General features: G+C 46.1%; 1 protein-coding gene across 13 annotated transcripts in view; it reads right to left on the bottom strand.

The window, feature by feature from the left end:
- The window catches only part of RNF152 (ring finger protein 152), a 73,565-nt gene that overhangs the window by 42,321 nt on the left and 15,863 nt on the right, over positions 1 to 15,381 (bottom strand). For 2 of the 13 annotated variants that reach the window (XR_011138996.1, XM_009689931.2), the window contains exon 1: positions 4,601 to 5,028. The exons of 2 other annotated variants lie outside the window; for them this stretch is intronic. The gene's annotated coding sequence lies outside the window, so the exon portion shown is untranslated. Of the gene's footprint in view, positions 1 to 4,432; positions 5,029 to 5,252; positions 5,413 to 15,381 lie in introns of those variants that run through there. 9 more of the 13 variants (XM_068931564.1, XM_068931563.1, XM_068931561.1 and 6 more) reach the window with 9 other exon arrangements.

The following is a 15,381-nucleotide window of genomic DNA, read 5'->3' on the forward strand; positions in this document are numbered from 1 at the left end:
TGTTTTCACCGGATTCCCAAGACAGGTCACCCAAGATACCCATGCCACAATAGCCACATCTACACCGGGGCTCTTAGCCATGCAAAAATGTGTGGCTGAAATCTCACAGCACTGCATCACACCTGGCCTACCATAAGCCCAGGGAGGGGGCTGCATTGGCATTTAAGACTGTATCCTCTCACAGATTATATTTTGAGAGAAGTGTTCAGCAATGAATCTCGTCTTTTCAGCACACTCAAGCTATTGTTGAATTCAACAGAGAAGACGTCTGTGATCACCCAGATAATCACACTGCTATTGCACATGTATGTTTGTGCACACATACACCTCTGCATAAGTCCCATCCACACCGCACATTCCTTTTTGTTCCAATCCTCACCTCCATTCGAGCCAAGGGTGTCCTGGAGGTCAAGAAAAGCAGACTCCAAGCTATGAATGTCAGCCTGCCATCCTTCCTAAATCTCAGGTTGTTTAGCTTTGAAAATAAGAGTAGCTGTGCTATAAGAAGCATAACAAATAGACCTCGCCTGCTATAGATGCAGGTCATCTGCAAAGTTGTTTTCACACCAACCACTATGCTAGAGACCACACACACCTTGTGACTTGGTCAGGGCTACAGGCATGCTGGATGTTCAAGCACTACCCATACAATGACTGGCCAGTCAACTGCTACCAGGCAGAACAAACAGCGACCAAAGCCTGTCTCCTTTTCTTTAAGGGGAGCACTACTTTAAGATTTTCCATCTATTCAGCCACTAATCTTAAGACAAACACGTGCGAAATTAACGATCTCCAGGACTGCCACCGGTTGTCAAATCTGATTGAAACTGGCCAAACGTAGAGGGCAAGAGACAGACAGTACTCATTTCCTCAGGAAACTAGGTTAAAAAAAATAAAACAAAAAAGAAGACTATGGTCCATTTGATTAGTGACAGTTCCATGTTCTGTTACATCCCAGGAAACAAGGCCTTAACACACTCTTGCCTAATCAAGCGTTTGAGCTGCACAGCGTATATTACAGTCAGCTCTAACTTCCCAGATTTTATGCATCTGGAGCAGTAAGGGGCAAATTACAAAATCATTTACATTGTAAGGTTACTTGGAAGGGGTAATTTTTGCAGCAGGAAGAGAGAGAGATGGTAAAGTCTTTTGCATCTGAAAGGGGTGAAGTGCCTTGCCAGGGCTGAGGGACTATTACTCAACTTTAACTGCTGAAGCAGCTAGGCCTCCTGTCTCCTTCACAATCACTTTCATTACTGTCAGCTCCTCAGAAGTTTGAGGCATGAAGCTGATCTCATCCCAGAGATTTCAGCTCTTCTCTCCTCTGCTGCTTCCTGGTCAGGATTTATGGAGCCTCACCCCATGCTGTGCCAGCTGGCCTGATCACCCTTGCTTCACTGACAGGGACTCAGAGGAGACATGACAGAATTAATTCCCAAAGAGGCGCTTCACCAGGACAGGGAAAGGACACGATTTCCATCCACCTCCCCTAAGATGGGCCCGATCCCAAGCCATTTGGTGGGATTTTCAGTCCTTAGGATGGCTGCTATCACTGGCTTTCAGTGACGTGCAGCGAGCAGGTGCCTTTGAAACAGGGGTCAACTGCGCTGCAGGGAGAATAGCGAACGCTGAAAGAAGGGGGGCAAAGCCCTTGCCTGCTCAGGACTTGGGGAAATTTTGCACAATTAACCGGCACAGATGAGAGCTGGAAGGGTTTCCTCTAACACTGTTCATCCTGACAGACTGTGCTGCAGAGCTGCATTACTTCCAAGGGCTTCTCTGCTCCCTCCCTGCACAGCAGCAGCAAAGCTGTATGCGTAGAAAATAGCATCAGCAAAGCAAGCAGGCCACTCTGGACAGACTCAAAAACAGCTGTGGAATTTCTCTAGAAGACCTACATACTGTAAAAGGGAGGCAAAGACAAGGCTCGGATCTCACTTCCAGCCCACCCAGTAGCTAGAGGCAAAGCATAGGAACAAGACAGAATTTAAGGTATGCAGGGATCCCAGCATTTTGGGATTCATTCTCTACATTCTCCACAAAAAGAGAGCACTCATGCCCAAAAGCTAGCACCTTTTACTCACATTGCACACCATTTACTCAGCTGAATACCCGCACTTAAGCCGGTGGAACTACTTGCCTGAATAACTGCTACTTGATGCATGGAAGAGCTGCAGAGCTTGCTGACAAATAAATACAGATACACAGAAGGCAATATAAAACCACCATTTTAAAAGGTTAGCTCCCTGACACTAGATCCCAAGGCAATATATTAACCTTTGAAAATGGTGGTTATGCCCTAAAATTACATCCCAATCTTAGACCGTAATGGCCATGTGGTCAGAAACACAAATCACCCAGGAGCACCCAGGCCTTTGACAGAGTCACACCAACTGATCCCGGCATCCTGTAGGCCATGTGGATCACTTTAGACCCATATCCCCCAGGCACCAACTGACTGGGGTCATATTCTGAAAAGTATTTCAGTGACTTAGAAACTAAACTCCACTTGAAAAGATAACTGGAGCATTTAGGAGTCTAAATATCACCAGCTTCCAGCAAGACTTCAGATCCCAAGTGCAAACTAATTCTCCAGAAAACTCCAGCAGAGAAGCACCTCTGCTCATACTTCTGTAAGTATTGGTCCCATGTAAGGTCAGTTCTTTCACACTGAACCCAAACACAATATGACATTGGGTCTAAGCACTATACAAGTAAAAAAGAAGTGCAGTTCACACTGTAGAAAGCTTACAATAAGAAGCCTTGACCTTAAAGCCCTTGCATGAGTGCTTGCTTGTGCGTATCCCTCCAATTTCACTGGGACAACACGTGAGATTAAAGTTAAAACTGTGCTGAAGCCTCCGTCAGATTGCGGCTGATGGAGCTCTTGTTCCACTTCATCAGAGGGTCAAGGTAAGAACCCAGAACTGGAAATAGAAATAGGTACGGAGGAAAAAAACCACGCAGGGATTTTGGCAGAGCCAGATGGCCAAGTGAGTCAGTTGCAGGATCAAGACCAGCACCCAGAGGGCTTTACCTGCCAGCCCCTGCGCACTCTTGCTAAGCCACAGCAACTCTTAGGATGAGAGGCTCCTTCTGAGTTATTGCACTCACACGTATAATTTAAACACACTACAGTAAAGCTGAAGACTTACTGTCCTACTGGCCTTTTTTTTCCTGGATATTCCATAGCACTGGCCAGGGCTTCCAAGGAGACTTCATAACATGCATACAAAACTTTGATCAGGTGTGGCCCAACCAACTTTTCCCCCCAGACTAGAAGCTGAAAACAAACATCTTTTTCCTTTGTCTTTTCATACCTGGCAAGCTGTCCAAAACCTCTGACAGACAGACATTACAGGTTTGAACTAGCAATTTGGGCTTTTTAACTGTATTGCCAACAAAACCGTGTGCACGGAGGGAATTTTCCACAGATGCCTGCGCTGATGATACGCCAGTGCCACAGACAGCAACAGCACCACATTGTTCCAACTCCGTAGTCCTCAGCCCTGGTTCCTTTTACATTTCACCTTTCATTCAATCAACAAGAAGCTCAGATCCAATAACAGGCTGTTACATGGCCAAGAATAGCATTTTCAGAAGGTTTTTTTTTTCTAAATTACTATTATTATCATCCCATAAGTTCTGCATTAGTTCAGACTCAATGGGCATTTCTAAACGGCCTGTGACCTCAGCCTTGATACAGGAAAGCTAAAAAGAAGACTTTCCTATGCATCAGAAGTTACAAGGTTACGAATATTTGTCAGCAGCCTCACTCAGAACCAAAACCTGAGCAAATCTGGATCAGAAGAAGAGATCTAGAAAAGGGAGTATAAAAAAAGAAATAAGTCATGGACCAGATCTGTGAGAAGGAGGAAAAAAGAGTTTTACTGAGTAAACAAGAGCTGAGGAATTACAATGTTTATAGTTGAATTAATGGGACGTTATCAAAAGCCTGTTTTCTTTGTTCTTTTCCTTTCATACAAATATTACACATACACACACCCTTAATGCCTCCCCAACTAACAACTTCGTGCACACATCTGAATCACATCCACGTTTTAAGAGAGGCAAACACGGAATTGCTTCCAAAGTCACTCCACCAGACGGCATGCCGAAACAAAGCACTTCGGTGATAGATGGTTTGTAGATCTCAGATTTTTGCAGTGCGACCCTAGCCAGCAGGCAGCGTCTCAAGCTACAACAAACTCACGATTCTGTCACTCTGCGGAGCTGGAATATACCTGCGTTAGAGGAGTTTATTCCTCTCCTCTTGCCTATTTAAAAAACAAAACATTTTCTAAAAACCTAGCAAGATATCCAGCACAGCATGATACTTATCAGAGTTACCGGATGTCTTCTCCTCTAACTGCCAGCATAGGGAAGGGGAAGAAGGGGAAAGGAAAAAAAAAAAAAAAAGTCTGCAAGTTACCTGGATTTACTTGCTAAGGAGCTACACGGATAGGCATACTCCACTTAAAACAACGCTGATGCGGCTGCAGACATAACCCAGCCTGATTTCAAAGTAATCTTCGAGCACTGCGATCCTCCAGAGACCAAACTGCGAGTTACCCCCATCGAGCACATTTCGGCGGATTACCTGAATCGCTCATCGCGTCTCGTTTCTCTCTTTCGGCATGATGATACCAAGGCGGGGAGGGGACGGGGGAGGGAAGGAGGAGGACGGGGGACGCTCAGCGGTTTGCAGGCAGGAGGCGACAAGCCAGGAAGCACCAGTGCGACCGAGAGCTTTGTTCTGCCTGCAGTGAACGAGGCGCAGCCCGGGCGAGGGAGACACGGCGGCCGATTACGAAACCCACGGGCCCCCTCCCACTCCAGCATGCAGGTGTGAAACGGGGGCCACCCGCAGCCGCCCCCGCCAGAAACCCTGCACAAAGAGGCACCAGCTTTCCCACCACCCCCCCGCCCCGCGCTCCCCTCCGCGGCCAGCAGCGGCTCACGCCAGCGCCTGCCTCCGCGCACACACGCCAAACGCTCCCGCGCACCAGCCGCGCCGCCCCCCGCCCCGCCCCGCCCCGCCGCCAAGGCCCGCGGAGGGAGCGCGGCCGCCGGAGCGGGGGAAGGAGGGGGGAGCTGCAAACGCCAAAGCTAGAAAATAATTTAAAGGAAAAAAAGAAATAATAAGGAGGGGGGAAGCAAGAAAAAAAGAGCCCCCGCTAGAGGCTCGGTGCAAAGGCACCTCGGCGAGGCTGGGGGCAGAGGGCTGCGTCGGAAAAGCGCCGATCACTGACCTTGCAAACATCTGGCTCTTATTATTAGCAAGGGCTGCTATTAGTATTATCGCTACCATGGCTGCCGTTAGCCGCCGCCGCGGCCCCCGCAGCGGCATGCGCCCCTGGCCGCGGAGGCAGCGCGCCGCGGGGCCGAGGCGGGGCGGCCGCCGGCGCGGACGGGGCGGGCGGAGCCGCCGCCGCCGCCCGGGAGAGCGGCGGGTGCCGCCGGCGGCGGCGGGGGCGCAGCGCGGGGGCTGCCGGCGGCCGGGGGTGCAGGGGCACGGCCTCGCCTCTGCCCCGCGCCCGGCGGGAGCTGTGCGAGGGAGGGCAGCGAGAAGGAAAGGCTTTGCGAGGGGGGGCCCTGGAGCGGTCGGGAAACGCTCTGTGGCTTTACGAGGCAGCTTGTTTGGCCTTTTATTGCCCGGTGAAGGATAATAACTGCACCTGAATATCGGTGTAGCTTACGGTGCGTGTCCCGTGCTCCCTCCAACAGTGGATCCACAGGCTACGTGCATCTGTTAAACACCTCCTGCAGAGCAGATTCTCGCTCTCAAGCGACTGCCCTGAGCCTTGAAGAGCTTCAGTCTCAGCTTGAGGCTTAGACCTGTATTACTGATGGACACTAAACTAAGTAATAGGTACATAAGGGCAGTGGCAGGCTCTTACCGTACCAGACCCAGACCTGAGCAAGGCCTCCATTTTATTCTTTGCACCAAGGCCTATGCCTGCTACAGAGCGCAGGACCACAGGCTCGTTCCCACACTGCTTGCAGAGAAAACAATCCTGTTTACATCAGCAGTAGAAAACAAATGCATGTGTACCTCCCAGTGTCTCACATGGGACCAGTAAAGGCAAAACAAAAAGAGCTAGCAACAGCAGACAAGCCTCTCCCCCCCACCCGGTGAAGACCCTTGTTGCCACGGGCCTACGCTCTTTTCTCCAGAGCCAGTGCTGTTTTGGGGCAAACCATAGGAAGTTCTGTGAAAGCAGATCTGCAGATTATGCGGCTGTTGGGTTTTGTCTCGTCCCCAGCTCCTACAGCTCCACACTGAAGGCATTGGCTGTGGAGGAGTACGACCCTGATAATGCGCAAAATGAGTCATTCGCACAAAAGTCTGCCTGCTTTCTTCCCCTTCCTTCTCACCCTTCTCCTCTGCAAGGGACTAACAGCAGAGCAAGGTCTCGAGCAAGCCAGGCTTATAACTTTTACTGGACAGAGTCTACAGTGCATTCACTAGTACAGCTTAAGGTTTTGCCATAATCATTTAAAACTCAATTACCACTCTCAGAATGAATGTTTAAAGCAGATTTTCAGGTCCTAGAGTGTTTCTTGGTTTGAAGCTTTTTAATCAAATAATTGAGAGAAAACTGAAGTACAGCAGGCTGAATTCATCTACCAGCTTGGGTCTGTTTACTGCATCATGTCTACCTCCAACAGATTAGTCTTTGACTTTTGACATATGTTATGATACCACAGACATCATTTTAGCATATGCAGCTGACTTTCATTTCTCCACTGAGAAGCTAGGACTGTGCATAAGATTTCACTATTCTCCCCCCTTCTCCCTCACCATGCAGCTGCCTAATCTGCTTAAGAGCAAACATGCAAGTCCTTTCACTTGGCTGCACGAAACCATCTTGGATGCCGGACACATGGTGCAGGGTGCTGATCACTGGGAATAGGGTTCGGTTTGGGCCTGTTAGCACAAGAAGGAGTTTTTACAAAAGCAGTTTATATACAAGTGGACTTGCAGAAGCTCGCCAAGCCCTGTGACATGTGCGCTTTCTGTGTGCGTTCGCAGCTGCCCGCACTCATCCAGGCCAGGTGAAGGAGGCTCGGGTCTGGACCACGGCACTGAGAGTGGTCAGGCTTTCCCTGCTTAGCCCCCCACCCTCCAAGCACGTATCTGAGTGCGAACAGTACAAAGGAGGAGGGAAGCTGTGCTCCAGCCTGCATTTTAACAGCACAAATAAACAACTAAGGCCTTGGCCAAAAGCAGTCTTGCTGGCGAGTTTTTACCAAAAACGATATGGCTAACTCTGGGCACAGCAGTCTTTTCTTCCCGCAGCAGGGAAAGTTCCCCTTTCCCTGTGCTGCTGGAGCTGTGTTTCTGCTTCTCCTCTGTTCAGGTTGCCGCTGTGGAGATTTGTTTCTCTGGAGATGTCCCTTAGCTGGATGGCCACCTGCCATCCCTTCGTTCTCCAAGTCAACCCTGCTCCCAGCAGGACCCGAGGATTCCTACCTCAGGCCTTCAAGGCTCCTCAGGCTTTGTGCAGGAAAAGCCCTTGAGTATCAGGCGGTTTTTGGTTTTACAATTTGAGGAGGTCTTTACCCAGAATTCACATCAAGTATTTGTGTAACGTTCTGTTTTTGAAAAGGCTTTCCAGTTTGGGAGGCACAACACTTCGTATGCCCTCATCCACCAAGTCCGTATCTTTCCTTCGCTCGGTTCCCCCTGCCCTCTTTAAAAAAACAAGTGGTAGCTAATGCCCACAAACAGTACTACAATACCAGATCTCCGTGGACACAACAGAGGAAAAATGGAACAAATGGAAATTACAGAAATGGAAACAAATCTCTCTCCTACTAAGCACTGGTGCAAACGATGCCTGCCAAAGTGGCCAGGGTTATAGAGATGTAGAGAAAGATAAACCACTAGCAGGGAAGGATCCTGCAAGGCATCACTGGCACCATGGCTTTGTTAATTATATTACTATTGTTGTTGCTGTGGTTTTATCATTGCAGGAGAGCTTAAACAGCCCAGCACACACCCCCACCGGGCTTGAGTACCCAGCAAGGAAACAAATGTTTCTGCTCCCACATGAAAGCGGGAGGGTCCTGGTGCTGGAGTGGCTAGCCTGCATGATGCTTAGATTGCACGTATGACTCCCTCTGTTGAATGGAAATAGGCAGGGATTAAAGGTGTGTACATGCCTAACTCCTCGCAGAAGCACTGCCAGATAGATACAACAGACAAAGGAAAGGAGAAAGGAAGTATAATTACTCCCAGGAGGATTCTTGCATTGCTGCTGTCACCCCCCAAGCTATGCCTGTTATGAGGATAGGAGTCTTTAAATCTCCAGGGAAGAAATCCTGAAAAGTTCCCAGCAATAGGCTTAAAATAAAGCAAAGGAAATGGATTTCAGGTTTAGATTCCACCATATCATTTATTTTTCTAAAACTTTGTTCACAAGTATTCAGGTTCTTAAAAGGTGGCAAGTTCTTTAGCAATACCCTTTTCAGTACGTACCAAATAAAAAAACTGCATAAAAAGGATCATCCACTGCTGTGGGCATGAAAGGACAGAATGAACACGGTTCTGTATCATGCCACATGATGATAGCTGTGTTCTGCTCTAGTTTAATATTCTTGCCATTTTGGTTGGGCTGGGGGACCACTTTTATTTTTCATTTAGATATTTCTAACAATATTCACAAACACATCTTGTATAAAAATCAATTCTAGAAAATGGCACTTGGCCTTATTCACTCAAGCACAGCTCATACTGGTAAGGTGAGGTCCTGAGAAAACACTCAGAGGAATAATGACAGGAGTCATCCCCAGAAGTGCTGGGACCTTCTTACAAAGATAAGCAACTGCTGATCTCTTTGTCAATGGTCATCTGAGGGACCTCTAGTAAGTCATATACTACTCATAAGACCTCAGCATCAAACTTTCAGCTCCAGGAGCAAGTTACCAAATAATCATAAAATTGAGCTTACAAGCTTTTTAACAATAATTAGTACATATGGGATTCATATTCCCAAGCTGTAGTCTGTTACTAAGAGGCCTAGGAACTTTTGGGTTTATTACCCTAGTTTCCTAGAGAAACAAAGTTCATATCATCACACTGTCTGTATATCTTCCTGTTTTCCTCCAGCAGCTTTTAAACCCACTGGCCAATCTGATAGAGAAGGAGAAATCAAGGTTAATAGTGTCCCTACTTTTTTTTGTTGTTGTTGTTTTTCTTTTAAATCACCAACAAGGCAGAGGAAAGAAGCCCATTTGAACCCCCTCCCCAAGAAAAAGCCAGAGAGAATGCAGCTATTTTCCATTCTGGCTGACAGCTAGGGAGTGCCTCTGCCTTAGTTAGCAATTAAGTAACCAAACTTGGTAATACCCACTGCTCAAACAGCAACATCTTTTAATGGAAAAATTAAGGGTTTTATGGTCATACTCTGAGACCAATGGAAAAAAAAATTACGTTCGCCATAAAACCATCACTGAACTGAGTGAACCATCACTTGACTGAGGCCTGTCAAACCTCATGCCTTGCATGAAAGCTTCACTGAGGACCACTGTCTAAAAACGTGAGACAAAAATACAGCCCATGCTGACTAAAAAGGCTTTTATCCGTGAAAGCAGGTTCAGGCCCCACTGGTTACACATAATTGTCACTCCTCATATTGATAACCTGTGATAAAATTGTGATGAACATTTTGGCTCATCAAAGTCTACACATTCCCTTGTTCTCTTACATAAAATGTTTTTTTATTGCATGCTTTAAAATATTCGTCAGAGTGACTGTTTTTACAGACTGCTAACCTGAAAATGAGCATGTAGAAAGGCCAAATGTAACTCATTTTAAAGAATTCCTTACAAGCCCCTTCTCCTCCGCAAAAATAAAGCAAAAAAAAAAAAAAAAGCAAAAAACTTCTCACCGACTAACAGGAGAGCCTTCTCCACTCTACTAACATTAAAGGCTTCGGCCTGGAGAAAATGGTTAATCTGCTTATCATAGAAAGGTAACAAAGACATATTCTGTGTTCACCTCTGTCTCATTCAACCCGCTTTTGGGAGTTCAGAAATTTGACCAATAATCTGTACTGGAGCTTGTAAATGCTGATCTGTTATCTCTGTCCTTAAAACAAAGGTGCATTGACAGCTTTAGGTACAAAATTTAGTCAGGGAAATTACTCCTTCAGTATCCCCCAGCTGCCTTTGTAATCATGGGAGGGATATCCCGGGAGGTGATTCAGAGCAGGAGTCCATCTTAGATACTCTGAGTCATCTTCTGCCTGGGCTAATCTCTTTCCACTGACAAGATAGGGAAAAAAGCTTCCTGAACTGAATGTTAGTGCCAAAAGATAGGCAGCACAAATAGTCCCCTTAGGCTCCCAATCAAGGGGAGCACTTGGAAGTGCTAATATCTCAGTTGTCTCCTTGAAAGCAATGGCCCTGCCCCAACTGTTTCGAGTGAGCCACCTCGGAGTAGCCACAAATTCTGTCACACCAACCCTGGGTCCCACTTCCTGGCAGCCTGTGTGGACATGTGGGCCAACGTGCCTCCCTGACGCACCAGGGGAGCTGCACCCCCCAGTCACAGAATCGCAGTATATTTGGGTTTGAACGGGATCTCTGGAGGTCACCTAGTCCAACCCCGCCCTGCTCAAGCAGGGTCAGCTAGTGCATGTTGCTCAGGGCCAAGTCCAGTTGGATTTTGAATATCTCCAAGGATGGAGGCTCCACAACCCTCCGGGCAATCTGTTCCAGTGCTTCACTACCCTCACAGTACAAAGGCTTTTTCTTATGTTTAAATGGTCCCCGTGCGCTGTATAGAGCTTCCGCTGCCGGGTTGCTCTTGCCAGCTCAGAGTGAGGGCAAGTCAGGTTTGGAACATAGTCTGGGGGCTGCCCCTTCCCGGCAGCATAAGCACACCCTACTCACATGCTGCAAGGATGAGCCACATCCAAGCACCCCAGTGAATCTGAGCCTTCTCGTGGAAACTCCCAGTGAGAGAGTTTCCTGGCTCCAGGAACATTATTAAAATTCACCCTCAGTGCAGAGAGTCTGCGCAAGGCCATGAAGCCAACCTTACCCCATCCTATGTGTACTGTTGCATGTGGGAGGACTACATTTGGGAAACTCCATGCTGCAGGCACTTTATTGAAGCAGCCATAAGATAGTCACATCCATCAAATCCAACTGCTATACATAATGAGAGTCCACAGGTAGGGCAATTTATTGCCAGTGCCCAGTGCTGGATAAACACACCAGTGGTGCTACGGAAGTAGCTACTTTCTGTACAGTCCTGGATATTGTCCCTGCTGCAGTTGTCAGGAAATGAAAGAGAAAAAGAAAAAAAAAAAACTTAGGAGCGCTAGCAATTATCTGCAGAGCTGCACTCTCATTTCCCACTACCCCGTCACTAGGTGATGTTTAGAAAAATATACTGACATGAATCAAATCTTGATCTTTCATTTTTTACCGAAAATCAATACAGAATCATAACTATATCCTTTTGATAATTAATATTGCACTGTATATTAAACAAAAGAGTACATATCTATGTGAAAAATATTCTCACATCAATGAATTTCAATTACCAAAGCTTGATTATTTAAAAAAAAAATCTGTTATTCAAAGCAATGTTGAATTTCTTGCTGGGCATTAACTCTATTGAAAGTCCATTAGTTAGACAGCCCTTCATTCATCTATGTTAATGCACTGTCCTCCTCTGACATAGCTGAGGTTTAACAGAATTATAGTCCTCATATACAAACACAACACAAATAAATGACATGGAGATATTTCATGATAATTTACTAAGTGCAACAACTACTTCATTCACTGTTCAGGACTTGCAGACTATAGCATTATGATTGTCCTTTGGCACAAACTCACTACCAAATAACTATATATATTATAGTCCTCTATAGCATGTAATTACATACATTTAGTCCTATTGCTGACAAAAAGCTTGATTAAAAAGAACATTAAGGCTACAAAGGCAAGCATTCAAAATTAGGAAATGCCAAAATGAAGGTTGATTTTGCAAGCCTCCTGTGGCATATTCATCCTGGAACACTCTTCAATTACATGAACACATGCTGTTTTTCACATGATGCTTGGCTCACTCCTAGCTGCTTGGGGTGTAGGCAGCACAACCCCTTCAGCCCACCTGCCCTGCCACCTCTCCATGTGCCACCCCCGTGCCACCACCCCAGCTTCCTGCGCCCTCATGGCCTGGTATCAAGCCTGGCTGAGCCTTTTCCCACTCTTTGGTTCAATCACTCCATCAGCCTCCGGCTCCAGTTTCCTGCTCCTGCTCCCAGACCAGGTTTCTTACAGCCAGGCCCAGTATCTTCGCCACTCCAAGCCCCCAGCCCCAGTCTTCCTCTCTAGGCTGCTGTAGGCCTCCTGTTTATGCTACTCTCCTAAAGGTCTGGACCCTTCCACCTTCCTTTTGGGTTTCCCAGAGTTAAATGATGCTGAGCACAAGTTTCCGTGCCTGCGCTAAGAGGCATTAAGAAGATTGTTGCCAGAAACATCCTATTCAGTCCCTGCAGCCAGAGGCTGGAGCACGTTCTGTGCAGACAGAAACATCAAAGAATTTAGCTGCCAAACTTACAAGCCTCTACCCGGTGTGTGCAAACTGCAGTTTTCCAAAGGTTTATAACTTGGCTGAATCTGGATATATTTCACAGGAGGCACCAGGCGATGCATCCTTGAAACTAGATTTTCCACATAACCTTATCACTACTGGATCTTAGTTTTTCTTTTCCAAAGTACAGTGATGCTACATCTTCTACAAGAAATTGCTCTGGGAAAGAATTTCCTCTACAGAGCTGAACAGCTAAGAACATTCCTCCAGAATCAGACTGAGGTAGACATCTGGCACGGAAAATGTTAGCCCAAAAGGTTAAAGTTTAAACAAGTTAGAGACTGTGCAAAAAGTGGTGCAACTCACCTCAGACCTTGATTAAAGTAAACTGAGAAGGAGAAAGGTTGTTTTCTCTAACCTAGTACAAGTATCACATTTATAACCCATAGGGTAGTATGAGTCCACAGTTCACATTATAGGCCTTGAGAAGACGAAAAAAATCACACTGTGTGAACACTCTAAACATAGCTCATTATGACCAAACAATCCAGTTAGTTTAGCGTGTTTAATACACCTTGATTGGTGTTATTAAATCTATGGTTACTGCACATGAAACACCTGGCTCATGTCCAGCAATAAAACCCCAGTGGTTTTCAAGGGAGTAAGACTGGTCCCACAGTGTAGTTCAGCAGGGAAAAGAAAATGAGGTGTGGCAGTCAGTATGTTTATGCACTTGCTTCCCTTGATTTGTTTGCCCTATACACTTGCAAACTACTGTTTTATCTTGCCAGGTCTTACATGTATGGGTAGCTGCAACCAAGCATACTCAGCTGAGTAACTTTACCCACACAGTTCACTGTTAGCAGCATTGGGACCAGGGGCTGGGATTTCAATGTCAAAGTCTGAAGCATGCATGGGAAAACAAGCCTGCTGGGATGTTTATGTGCTCAGCACTAGCATGGCAGAGAATGTTCTTCATTCTGACACTTCCTGCATATGACATCATTTATAATTAACACTACCGCTGCAAATTCACCACCAGCTTCTGATTTAAAATGTATTAGATAACAAGGCTCTTTAGGAAATCCCATTGATTCCCTAGGACAGACAGTATGGCTAGTTACCTACCTGAATATGAAATCTTTTTTTTTTTTTTTTTTTTTTTAATCTGGGCTTCTGAAAATGAGAGAGAACCTGGCACATATATCAGCATAGGAGATGAAACTGCTTGTGTTAAGGAAGTACATTACAGAAAATCCTGGCCCTGTAAGAATTGTCTGATGAGACTATTCTGGCTGAGGCAATTCTTGCACAGCAGTCTTTCATTCACGGCCTGATCCTACAATCCCTTCACCCCTGGAAGAAGCCTGAAGGATTTCACTGATGTCTTACTTGAAGACAACAGGGCTATTTGTGCGGGCGAATGCCTTCAGGATCACATTCAGCAGTACAGGAGCATTCAGACCGATGCCATTATGTACAGAGTCTGGTTGCCTGCAGTTACTGCTGTATGTCCCTATGGTTTTTCTGCCTCCTGACCTGGTCAAAACAAGATGATGCTGACCGCATTTCAAACCTCGCCAGCTAAAAAGACATTGCTGCTGTACCAGTGCGAATAACCTGTAATAGGAGTCCTACCATTAGAGGCACCGCTAACCCATCAGAGCCGTATCCATCCTACAGCAGCAGTTCTCTAAAATACTCTTTCCGTCTTTCCCAGCCTCACTTCGTTAATACACGTTTTTCCAAACAACCTGTGTATGGGCCAAGAGGGAATAAGCTTTTTATTAAGCTGATAGATCCATTTCATTAATACTTTCCTAGAGCTCATACACTCCAACTAACTTTTGATATATGTTTTCTAATATGCCACTTTTATCACATTTAACATTGCTGCTGGAAAATAGGTACAGAATGTCCTAGTTTAGACCGCTGGGCCTTGAAACCCATCTGGTTTAAACACCTTCCACATGTCTAATGTCAGTCCTGTGCCATGACAGCTCTTATACATACCTCTGATTTAAAAAGAGTTGTTTAAAACATCTTATTCACTCCTTCCTTAAAGGAGGGCACTTGCTTAGAGATCTAGCTGAAGACAAGGAAGATGAGGCTGAAGGGCAAAAAAGAGCCAAAGCCTCACTTCTGAGGTCAAATGGGACTTACACCCTTAAATCACTAGCAAGCTTTTGAAAAATTTACTGTGTCACTGTCTGGACAAATAAAAATTACCTGTGAGAAAGGCTTTTCTTTTAAACATCTCTTTAGGGTTGGAAGAGGTGATTTAAAGCAGCTGGGAAAAAGGCATCCCTTTGCTCAGGGGAATAAATAAAAGGATTAAAGGCCTTATCTTGCCTTTCTAAACTTCCCAGCTTTCACACTGATTAAATTGCTCAGCAAATCAAATCCTAAGAGGAGTCCAAGCAGTATGGCTGGCTGTAAGTCTCAAAGGTCTCTCAGGCCCTCACAGGGCCACACCAATTCCCACTTAAACTAGTGGAAGAATTTCTATTGGTTGCAATAGGATTTGGACTGTGTCATAAACAAGTTGCTAAATAAACTGCTACAGGCAGACAGTACAGCCCATCTGTCTGTAAGGAGCATGCACTTACCATGCACACCAATGACAAGGAAAGATGGGGAGGAGGGAGCCGACTACATCTCTTTGCAAGGAAGGTCAGCCTAATTCCAGTTATTCTATCCCCAAATACATATTTCAACATTAACAGTGGACAATCCTGCAAAAGGAACTCATGGGAGTCTACATGTGGGTTTTAACAAAGCTTCCAATTTTCCACCAGGGAGGCTGTGGGGGGAGCTGCCCA

The sequence above is a fragment of the Struthio camelus genome, chromosome 2 (assembly GCF_040807025.1).
Source record: "Struthio camelus isolate bStrCam1 chromosome 2, bStrCam1.hap1, whole genome shotgun sequence".
In the NCBI taxonomy this organism is placed as follows: Eukaryota; Metazoa; Chordata; class Aves; order Struthioniformes; family Struthionidae; genus Struthio; species Struthio camelus.